This window comes from Carassius gibelio, chromosome A13, assembly GCF_023724105.1.
Source record: "Carassius gibelio isolate Cgi1373 ecotype wild population from Czech Republic chromosome A13, carGib1.2-hapl.c, whole genome shotgun sequence".
Lineage (NCBI taxonomy): Eukaryota > Metazoa > Chordata > Actinopteri > Cypriniformes > Cyprinidae > Carassius > Carassius gibelio.
This window is the reverse complement of record NC_068383.1, coordinates 15,879,142-15,890,339: the sequence shown is the minus strand read 5'-3', so window position 1 is coordinate 15,890,339 and position 11,198 is coordinate 15,879,142. Positions and strand designations below refer to the sequence as shown.

The window sequence follows — 11,198 nt, the reverse complement described above, 5'->3', positions numbered from 1 at the left end:
TTGTTGAACCTAAACATCGTATTATTATTATGTTTATTATTGTTAATAATAGTTTTTGTTGTGTTTATAATAATAATAACAATAATGATGATGATGTATATTTGTTCAATATATTATAATAATTATCTGTTGTTGTTGTCAGTTCCTATTCCTGTTTTGCTATTTTTATTGTTAATAATAGTTTCAGTACTATAATATTTTTAATAAATCGTCTTATTATTGTACTACTATTTATTAAATCCTTTTATAAAAATAATAATAATGATACATGTTGTTGTTTGTTATTAGTGTTAATAATAGTAATAAGTCTTGTTGTCATCAGTTATTATACATTTTTTGTTGAATAATTTACAATAATACCGTATTTTCCGGACTATACAGTAAGTCACACTTTTTGTCATAGTTTGGCTGGTCCTGTGACTTATAGTCAGGTGCGACTTATTTATCAAAATTAGTTTGACATGAACCGAGAAAAATGAACCAAGAGAAATGAACCAATAGAAAACATTACCGTCTCCACACTGTAAAAAAGAATTTGTTGAGTCAACTAAAAATATTTTGTTACCCCGCTGCCTAAAATTTTTTTGTTATCTTGACAAAAAAAATCTTGTTGAAACAACTTCAAACTAGAGTGGAGTTAGTCCAGGTAACAAATTTCTTTAAGTTGACTTGACTATTATTTTCTAGTCCAGTCAACTAAATCATGTTGTGTCAACAGGGATTTTTTTTTTACTTCGATCAATAATCATAAACAAATGTTACTCCACTGCCTTAAATGTTTAAATAAAGATGACAAAACACTTTTTTTTAATGTAATTTATTTAATGATAGAGACAACACTTTCATTCACATTTAAATTGAACAAGCAATTTGCTGTCAACACATCAACTGATAAACCTAACCCTAACCCTAACAAAACAAAAAATGCAAAAAACAAACACATGTCTAAAGATCTGAACCGACACTTGAAAGTGTGATGTATAATAAATAACATTGGCATGGGATTGAGAAACAAATAGTTGCATTTCAATTCATCAGATCAAAACCACAGGGATTGTTTTTAATTTCATAACGCAATATGAAAATCAGAAGGTTGAACTCTGCATATTAACCCTGCACAAGTTCACATGCACTCCCCCCACCATAATGCAAGTCATGGTCAAAATGAGAAACCAAGATATATGTAATATAATATCACAATTAGTTACAAAAAATGAGTGTACTGTACTTCTGTATAATAAGATATAAATGGAATGAATGCACATGGAAGCACAAAGATCTAAACAGTCAGATTCTAAATTTCATAGCACATGACCAGACAGAGGTGTTAACATCAGAAGGATCTTGAAAGTTTCCAAACTCGTCCCCCATCATAATGCTACATACTGAAAATATGTACATACTGTTTAAGAAAATGAGAGGTGAAAAAACATTTGTTTACATGAGAACATGCATATTCCAAGTCATGACATGTAAACTTTAATGTACATTTTATATAGTGAAAGGCACAAAAGAACCTTTCCTTATAAAAAAAAACAAAAAAACACTACTTTTTAAGAAAGAGTGCTGTGGAGCCGATGGACACATCATGAACACTGAAAAGTGAAAGTGACATGACATACATTTGTGCTCTTCATTTAACCCATCCAAAGTGCACACACAGCAGTGAACACACACCGTGAACACACACCCAGAGCAGTGGGCAGCCATTTATGCTGCAGTACCCGGGGAGAAGTTGTGCCTTGCTCAAGGACACCTTATCTGTGGTGTTGAGGGTGGAGAGAGTGCTGGACATTCACTCCCCCACACCTACAGTTCCTGCCGCTGTAGCGAGCACACGGTGGGAGCAGCTGGTCTTCACAAGTTTTTGCAGAGCCTCAATGGTGTATTTAATGCGCTGGAGGTGGTGGATGTTCACTGCATACAGACCCATTAGGAGTCCATATGCCTTGGGGACATGGGAGATGTCAGTGATGACAGGATGTCCAAATGAGACCAATGTTGGTTATTCCTTGGGAAGCACATCACATTGCTGTTCCTCAGTTACAATCAGAATGCCCTCTTCAATTTCTTTCTCAACATCCTTAATGTCACTGGATGGCTGGGAAAAGAAAAAAAATATTACATTACTTAATAAATTTATAAACGAACACACATATGTACATACACTATTAAAGTTGTGTGTTGTGTTAAAAGCACAGCTACCAATTAATGCAAAGTGTAATTCACCTTCAAGTGGAAGATATTTAGAAAAATGTAACCAAAAATGAAAGTCAAAATTAAATGGTGCTCCTCAACGGTTTCGTTTAGAAACATTCAAAATAACTTCCTGTATTAAACTGTTAAAAGCCTGTACTAAATTCTTTGTTCTGCTGAACACAAAGAGTTTAAAATCCCATTGGAAGATAAGTGTAAAATACACCCCCAGAACCAACTATTCTAAAAATGGGGGGAAATTATTTTCTTCACTGGTATTCTACATGATTTCTGAATGACATAAAATGTGACAAACCAATACAACATTCAGTTTTTTTTTCTTAATCTGATTCTAAGTGTCTAATCTGTCACACCATTTATACAATGATCAGAAAATATATTGGTGTAAATAGGTATTCCTTTTAAATAATAGTCTGTTGCACTGCATGTTCATAGTAAAGCATGACTCCTAAGGGCCGTTTCATAGTCAACGCGGGAAACGCTAGCAAGAAATGCGAGCGACGCACTCCTTTTCATAGTCTAAACAGTGAACGCAAGCGTCACGCAACAGGGGGTAGTAGAGTCGGGTGATATTAGTAGAGTCGGGTCACGTGATATTCAGATTACAATGGCAACTGAAGAGGAGTGTATTCTGTTGCTGATGAACTATCATATAAATGTGGATGAATATGTATAAGTTCGTATAATTTTTCCTCTTCGCCCGCCATTGTATTCAATTCATTGTATACCTTCTTCTTTTGTAAACACAATATACTTGAGTTAATGTACAATACTTGCAATGTCGCCCCCACCGACAACGCATAGTATTGCGTGAATCGGCACGTCGCGTATCAAAAACTAGGACGACACATTTGGCTACGCACCGACGCATAATGGCGGCCGAAGCATAACTATGCTTAGCCTCGGGGACACGTATACAGACACGTATACGCCTACAGATGCGTTGACTATGAAATGGCCCTAAAGGGTTGGTTAAACCATGTATGTTTTATTCACCCTCATGGCATCGTAGGTGTGTATGACTTTCTTCTTTCAGACAAATCCAGTCGGATTATATAAAAAAATATTTATGGCAATAGGTGGGTGTTTTTTTCAACAGTCCAAAAGTAATCAAATAATGTGCATCAATTCATAGTAAAAAGTATCTCACATGGCTCTGAGAGGTGAATAATGTCCTCCTGTAGCGAATCCATGTGTTTTTGTAATAAAAAAAAAATACATATTTAAAATGTTATTCAAAACATATTTAAACCCTTTTCTCTCACTTTCATAAGAGCCATTCCGGGTGGATGAAAATAGGACATAGGGGTCATGCATGCACCGGTGATTAGTGACGAACACGGAAGAGCGGAGGAGACAACAATACGCCAATCACAAAATTAGGCTTGCACGTATGATAGTCAGTGGAAGAGAAAAAAAAGTGTTTACAACTTTTTAAATATGGATATTTTTCTTACAAAAAGTGCATCGATTTGCGACAGGAAGCCTTTATTCACCCCCCAGAGCCACATGAGACACGTTTTATTGATGGATGGGTGCATTTTATTTGACTATTTTTGGACTGCTGAGAAAAAAAACACACCTGTCTGCTGCCATTAAATAACTTGGAAGAGCCAGGACAATTTTAAATTCAACTCAGATCAGATTCGTCTGAAAGAAGAAAATCACATAGGGTGCCTTGAGAATGAGTAAAACATGGCCTAATTTAATTTTTTTGGTGAAACAATCCTTTAAGCAAAGTTGCTAATGGCCAATATGCTAGAACTGAACATTTTTCAGGATTCAAAACAGTATTCAGCAAAATAAAAAAGAATGGCTATGTCCATAAACAGGGTTTCTGGTGGTTTTATGAAGATAAATTCCACACTTTATAAAGACATTTTAAATACCAATTATAGAAAATTCACGGAATAAAACTGGGGAAAATAATGTCAAATTATGTTCTCTAAAATTTGAAGCTGTTTTCCAATGCAAATATCTACATTTTCGTAAAGGGTTCACCCAAAAAAGAAAAAGAAAGAAAATTGTCATTTACTAAACCTCAAGTTGTTTTTAACCTGAATTAGTTTATTTCTGTTAGTCCCAGTCCCAGATCGTCTAACAACGAGTTACAACCCCAGATCACCCAGATTTCTTCTTCTTCTTTTACCTGGATCACATCACTGCAGACTGATGGTGCTCAGATTGGTCATCCACAAGCGTAATCCCAGCAGTCATGTCCTTGATGAATTCCTGCGCAGAGCCTGTGTGCTTTAATAAAAACAAAGGGATGCATTAAACAGGGCCTTACAATTGTAAAGCATATAGACTCCAATAAATGTGCATTTATAAATAAATAAATTTACTTACAACTTCGTCCAAGCTCTACAATGTAAATGCCATTTCCATTATGTCTGCATATCTTTTTGATGGATAACTGCAAAAGGACTCGCTGCGGTCCATCCACAGGATTATTGAATTCTGCGCTGAATCTTCAGTCATTCAAAAATATCATAAACATGAAAAATACAAAAACATGTTAAAACACTGTAAAATAATAAACATACATATAAATAAATCTTTACAGAGAAAGACAAATGTATTGACAAGTTTGTATTAAATGCCAAAGACAAACTATACCATCCAGACAATGCTTTTAAATGACACAACACATAATTATAACACAATAAAAGGAAATTTAACACATTTGTGTCGATCGCTATTGTATCTCTATTTATACAAGATATATGATATTATTACTTTTAATCTAAAATATATAGATTTAAACGTACGCAATTTACTTATGACCGTATATTCACCATAGACTATATAAAAACAGATATTCACGCAGCATTACACTGGGTTCTAGGTTCTAGCGAGGCACTTGAATGACTAACGTTACTTCAGAAAACTGAAAGAAGAGTTTGTAACGCTACCTTCAGAACTTAATCTGAACCGTAGACTGTAAAAAAAAATCATCAGAACTAAGCTTATGTCAGCGATATCAAATGTAACGTTAAGTTAAGTTACGCGCTCCAGAAGAACTCTGAGGGAGGTGCTCATCTATGCTGCTCATTTGTTTCCCTTATAACATGCAGAAAAGACACAGTTCGAGTAGGAATCTTCTTTTTTCTCCTAATGTTTCATCGATGTATATTCTGACGAATGTATTACGCTGTCAGGTTTAGAGCAGTTCCTTTTTTTTTTATTCCCGCCGTTCTTAATCCATACAGTGATCCGCGTTGAGCTCTCGCGCTCTGTTTGCACGGCCTCTACTCAGCCCTGGGCTCAAATAATACATACAAACTGTATTTTTATCGTGCTCCACATAAGTTTAGCTCCGCTGTCCCGCATATCTGTTTTAATATTTATAAGGAAAATACTGTGGAACCGCCTGTATTTTGAGGCTTCAGAGTGCCGCGAAACGAACATTTACATACAGAAACTTGCATACAGAATATACGACTCTTTAAACAATACTTACTCTTCTGAGACAACAAATGTAATTTTACACATTAAGCCAATAAATACGAATATTTTACTTACCAAAGTTGTATTCTAGTCAAATGTCCAAACTTTGAGGAGAAACTGACTAGAATGGCTGACGACCTTCTTCTCTCTTCAACAGCATTCAGGAGAATGACGAGATCTCGCGATAAGTGATGTTGTGAACGTGATATTGCTATTGAATTGAGTCAACAAATTTTTTTAAGTTATGAGGACAAATGACCTAGTTCAGTCAACTTTCAAACTAGTTGAGACACTGAAAACTTAAAATTTTTAGTTGAATGAAAAAATTCAGTAACTGCAAGTTGTGTCAACATAAAAAAATTCATTGAAACAACTAAACTGCTAAATAATTTTTTACAGTGCAGCCGCGAGAGGGCGCTCTATGCTGATCAGTGCTCCTTTAGTCTACACTGAAGACATAGAGCGCCCTCTTGCGGCTGGAGACGGTAATGTTTTCTCTTGGTTCTAAATAAATGCGACTTATATATGTTTTTTTCCTCATCATGACGTATTTTTGGACTGATGCTGTGTGATGAAGCAGCCACACACTCTATAATAATAAAGTTGAAAGTGATGGAGGCAGAGAGAGAGGGGAGGGACTAAGCTTGAAACGTTTTAGTCTTTCACTCATTCACTTTCTCCTGGCCTTATCCTGTCTCTCTCACGCAGTGCCCTGTGGCTCTAAGTCTTCCTCTGTTTCCCTCTTTGAGTGCTGAGTATCGTGTTGTCAAGAACCCCTGCTTCTCTCTCTCACACTATGTTTCCACTTATTCTCCCGCCAAGTGGTGACAGCTGCTGTGGAAATGGCTGCCGTGGTAACCTCCCCCATGCCAGGAAGAGACAATTAGGAGAGCTAATAACTGAGCCCCTGTGATCAGAGACACTTCCGCTCTCCTGTGCAGCACTTCTCCTTCATTGCGCTAGCAGAACAGAGAGAGCAGACATATAGGGAAAGAGAATTTATGAGAGAGGAGTGTTTTACAGTTCATAGGAAGTTAGAATTCTTGCAGCGTAGTTATTTTATCTTTGTGCACATTTGGATTGCACAGTTTGATAAAATCACAAACATACGGTAAATAACGGATCTGTATGATTTTATAAATTGTAAACTTTAATTTGGCTTGCCCACATAGAACTTGTTAACCATTTGTACATCTACAGGCAAAGTCATGTATATCGTAAACATTTTAGAAAATCGTACACTGCAAAAATCTAATTGTGATTATTTTCAAAGATACTGTGATTCTTTTTTTTTTTTTTTTTTTTTTTTTGTCTAAAGTAAATATTTTACAGATCTTTAGTGTACTTTACCTACTTTTTTGGAAACCAGATATAATAATAATAATAGTTATTTTATTTTAATCTATTTTATTTGTTTAGCAGTAGTATATATTTCAATAATAATTTAATATTATTGACACAAAACCAGTCAAGGGAAACACACAGAGAACTGGACTAATATAAACAAGATAACAATACACACCTATAACATAATCAAATGAATAACAATAGCAAAGGATGGCAACCACTAACTGAGGCTGGAAAGGTGAAAACACAAATAGAGTCCATGTGGTTGTGACAGAACCATAGTGGCTCAATGTAAGTATTACTAACATGTCTAAGAAGCATGAATTCCTTCAGGACACATTGCCGGTGGTTAGTTATATTTCAGTAATGTACTACTTGTGATAACTTACAGGCTCACTGTAGCAATCAAGCAGACTTATTATTTTCATCATGAACATGAATGATTTTTTAATTTAATTTTATTGTTTTGCATGTGCCACTGTAGCTATTTAAAAACGCAAATGAGATTGAGAAATCAGTAAGGATGGCTAATATGCTCATTATGTCACCTCATCTTTATGACAGTAACCTGACCCTTAGTACAGTAAAAATTGTAAAATGACTTCGTTTATGCAATTACACACTCTTTTAACACCTATGATGTTGAAGGAAAGAAGAGAAGAATATGCCATTGTTAAGGTCAGAGCGGAGGTCATGTTTTATGACATTTTTTTTTTATCTCCTCAAAATTATAAATGTATATATCAATTTTAATCAAGTACTATTTCTCCTCATTTAATTGATTGGTCAGTGGCCCTGGTATGTGGTATAATGTCAAAATATATAATTTTACATTTAATTAACTGTCTTCAGACAGAGCACAAAATGCTTGTGCAATGTGTGAGCAGTCTGTACAAATAAAAGCGCAGTACTTTATTTCAAATGTGTAAATCCATCTAGTGTGTAACACTTAAATATTAATAATTGACAACCAAAAACAGGAATAATATGCTTTGCATCTCACAGTAATTTAATAACCATAAGTGTTGTCATATTACAAAATAAGAATGTAGCCTTACTTTCAGTGTTAATTAGAATTAACACTGAAAAGAATTCTAATGGTAATTGGCTAGTGGATTTTGCATGCTGGGCCACTAGGGCTGGGCGATTAATCAAAATAGAATCTAAATCGCAATTTGAGACGTTGCGATTTGCTAATCACAAAAGCCTGCGATGTGAACGCGATATAACTCTGTTCCAGAGCATATGCATGACTACCAGCGAGTGACAGTCTTACTTACCAATAGAGTGAGGGCACCTCCATTCTCCCCAATCATCTCTGCTCTAGCCAACTGTGTAAACGCCCACCTTTTAAAAAAAAACTGAAAGCAGGAGAGAGACAGAGTGGGATAATGGCATCTACAAGATCTACACGAGTGCATCTGGCAGTATGGATGAGGCTTGATGAATGTGGGCAACCTGCGTCGACTCGCGCCTGGCTCAACATTTAAAACGTAAATTTGTAAATTCAGTCTAACTGCTTGCTAATTTCACTTGAATGAAAGCACATTTTCCACTTGTTCTTAAAATCCCAAATACAGTGTAAGATGTAATACTTTAATAATTGACTAAAGAAATAAAGTATATATATAAAAATATATAAAATTAGTTATATCATTATAATCTTGTCTGCTGAAATATATATATATATATGTATGTATTCAGGGCTATAATGGGAATTGTATTGGATAGAACAACAGTAATTCCTATTGGAATAATGCCAAAAACAAAAAGGAATTTTGTAACGGTTTAATGCACTGGTTTGCAACCTCTGGTCCGCGGTGGTATTGCAAGTGGGCCCCAATTACTATTGAAAGAAATAATAATATTGTTAATATATGTAAAAATGTCTAAGTCATAACATAATAACAGAATTTCATATATATATAATTAAATAACGTACTCGGTTACGAACGTAACCTCGGTTCCCTGAGATATGGAACAAGTACTGCGTATGGGGAAAAGCTCCTTTTTCCTCGATACTGCAGCCTTTTTCAATAACGCAGTGCAACTGCACTGCCATCGGTTTAATCTGTAAACTTTTTTAAACCAATGACAGCGCTGCGTAGCTGCGCGAGCCTGTGTCGATGCAGCGCGCCAAAGCCCGCCAAAATGGGCGGGGCGAATGGCTATATAAGCAGGCAATCGCCAGAGGAAATCAGGTCATACGACTGAAGCGACGACACTGAACCCGCAGCCTCGTGGCATGGCATATAACGCAGTACTCGTTCCGTATCTCAGGGAACCGAGGTTACGTTCGTAACCGAGTACGTTCCTTTTCGATACTTCACTCATACTGCCTATGGGGAACGAATTCAACCGCGCCGTGCCACGGTAGGGAACGACAAGACTTAACTTGAACACCTTGGGGTCCAGAGAATAAGTGAGAGGGCCGGAGCCATCGAACCCTTGACGCTACACTGCTGAGAGGGAGCTAGCTCCCTGGAGGTGGTATGATGACAGAGTCTGCTAGAGGCCATCGTATCAAACCGAAAGAACCTGAGCATGCAAGGTCGGGATATCCAAGTTATAGAACCTGACAAAAGTGGACGGCGAGGACCAGCCGGCCGCCTCACAGATGTCCTTGATAGAGACACCACTAGACCAGGCCCATGAAGAGTCCATCCCTCTAGTAGAGTGGGCTCTAACTCCTATGAGGCACTCAAGGCCCATAGAGGAGTAACATAGAGCGATAGCTTCAACTATCCAACGCGAGAGGCGTTGCTTTGAGACCGAAGACCCTTTGGTGCGGCCACCAAAGCAGACAAAAAGCTGGTCAGATTGCCTGAACGGCTGCTACCGCTCAATGTAAATCCTCAAATCCCTCACTGGGCAGAGTAAATCCAACTCTCGCTCACCTGACAACGGAGGCAGAGCTGAGAGGGAAATTACCTGTGCTCTGAATGGCGTTGAGAGCACTTTAGGTACGTAGCCATGCCTGGGTTTTAAAATGACCTTAGAGTCATTGGGCCCAAACTCAAGGCATGCAGGGCTCACCGAGAGGGCCCTGCAAATCGCCAACACGCTTGACCGATGCTAGGGCAAGTAGCAGAGCGGTTTTGAGCATTAGGGGCCGAAGGTCAGCTGACCGCAGCGGTTCAAAGGGAGGTCCTTTGAGTGCTCCAAGGACCGTGTGAAGGTCGACGTGGGGGACGTGGGGGCTTCAACCGCCTAGCACCTCTCGGCGCTTTGCGTGGACGCAACAACAGTGGGCCCAGGTCGCACAGCAGACAGGCGAGAGAGCTTCTGGGGTGGTCCGGCCGCGGCGGGACTTTGCCCTTTCCTCTTTCTTCCCCAACGATCAGGAGGATTTAGAGGGCGTCGGGTCCAGCGTAATCCTTTGCCGGGGGCCCTGACGTCTAGGCGGTTTAGCGCACCTAGAGGGGCGAGCTGGGTGCTGCTCCTTAGGGGGCACTGCCTGGGGGGTAGAAGGGGCAGGTTTGCTCTGGTGCTGAGTCGGCGCAGTCCTGGGGCGACTCGGGGCAGAGGTGGAGCGCTTGGGCAGGAAGTGTTGCATGGCTTGGGACGACTTCTGTGCTGCAGTGAAGCGTTCTGTGAATCCCTCTACAGCTGGTCCAAAGAGGCCGCATGGAGAGACTGGGGCATCAAGAAAAGCCACTTTGTCGCTCTCCTTGATCTCTGTTAGGTTGAGCCAGAGGTGGCGCTCCAGCACAACCAGGTTGGCCATGGATTGTCCGATGGCCTGGGCCGTGGCTTTCGTGGCGCACAGGGCCAAATCAGTGGCGCTGCGGAGGTCACGAAAAGCAGGTTCACTAGAGCTAGACTCATCCAGGAGAAGCTTAGCCTGGAACACCTGCAATATGGCCATGGTGTGCAGAGATGAAGCGGCTTGGCCCGCAGAAATGTAGGCCCTGCCAGCCATGGCAGAGGTCGTCCTGCAGGGCTTGGAAGGAAGGGCTCTCTTATTTTTCCACCCCACAGCCGCGGGGGGACATAGGTGAGCAGCCACGGCCTCGTCCAGGGGCGGCAATTGCTCATAGCCCTTCTCCTGAGAGCCGTCTACTGAGCTGAGAGCTGCAGAGGAAGTGCGTAGGCGGGCCGAGTAGGGGGCGCGCCACGACTTTGTCAGCTCATCATGAACCTCAGGGAAGAACGGGGCAGATCGCTGGCGGGGGGCCTGGCGG

At 39.4% G+C, this 11,198-nt stretch overlaps 1 long non-coding RNA gene across 1 annotated transcript; it reads right to left on the bottom strand.

The window, feature by feature from the left end:
- Nucleotides 1–881: 881 nt before the first annotated feature.
- On the bottom strand, nt 882–6,050 carry LOC128026293 (uncharacterized). The gene is made up of 4 exons (XR_008186387.1): nt 5,743–6,050; nt 4,567–4,688; nt 4,367–4,467; nt 882–2,101 (listed from the first exon to the last, which is right to left on the bottom strand). It is a non-coding gene; the product is annotated as an uncharacterized LOC128026293 (long non-coding RNA).
- Between the last annotated feature and the right edge of the window lie 5,148 nt (nt 6,051–11,198).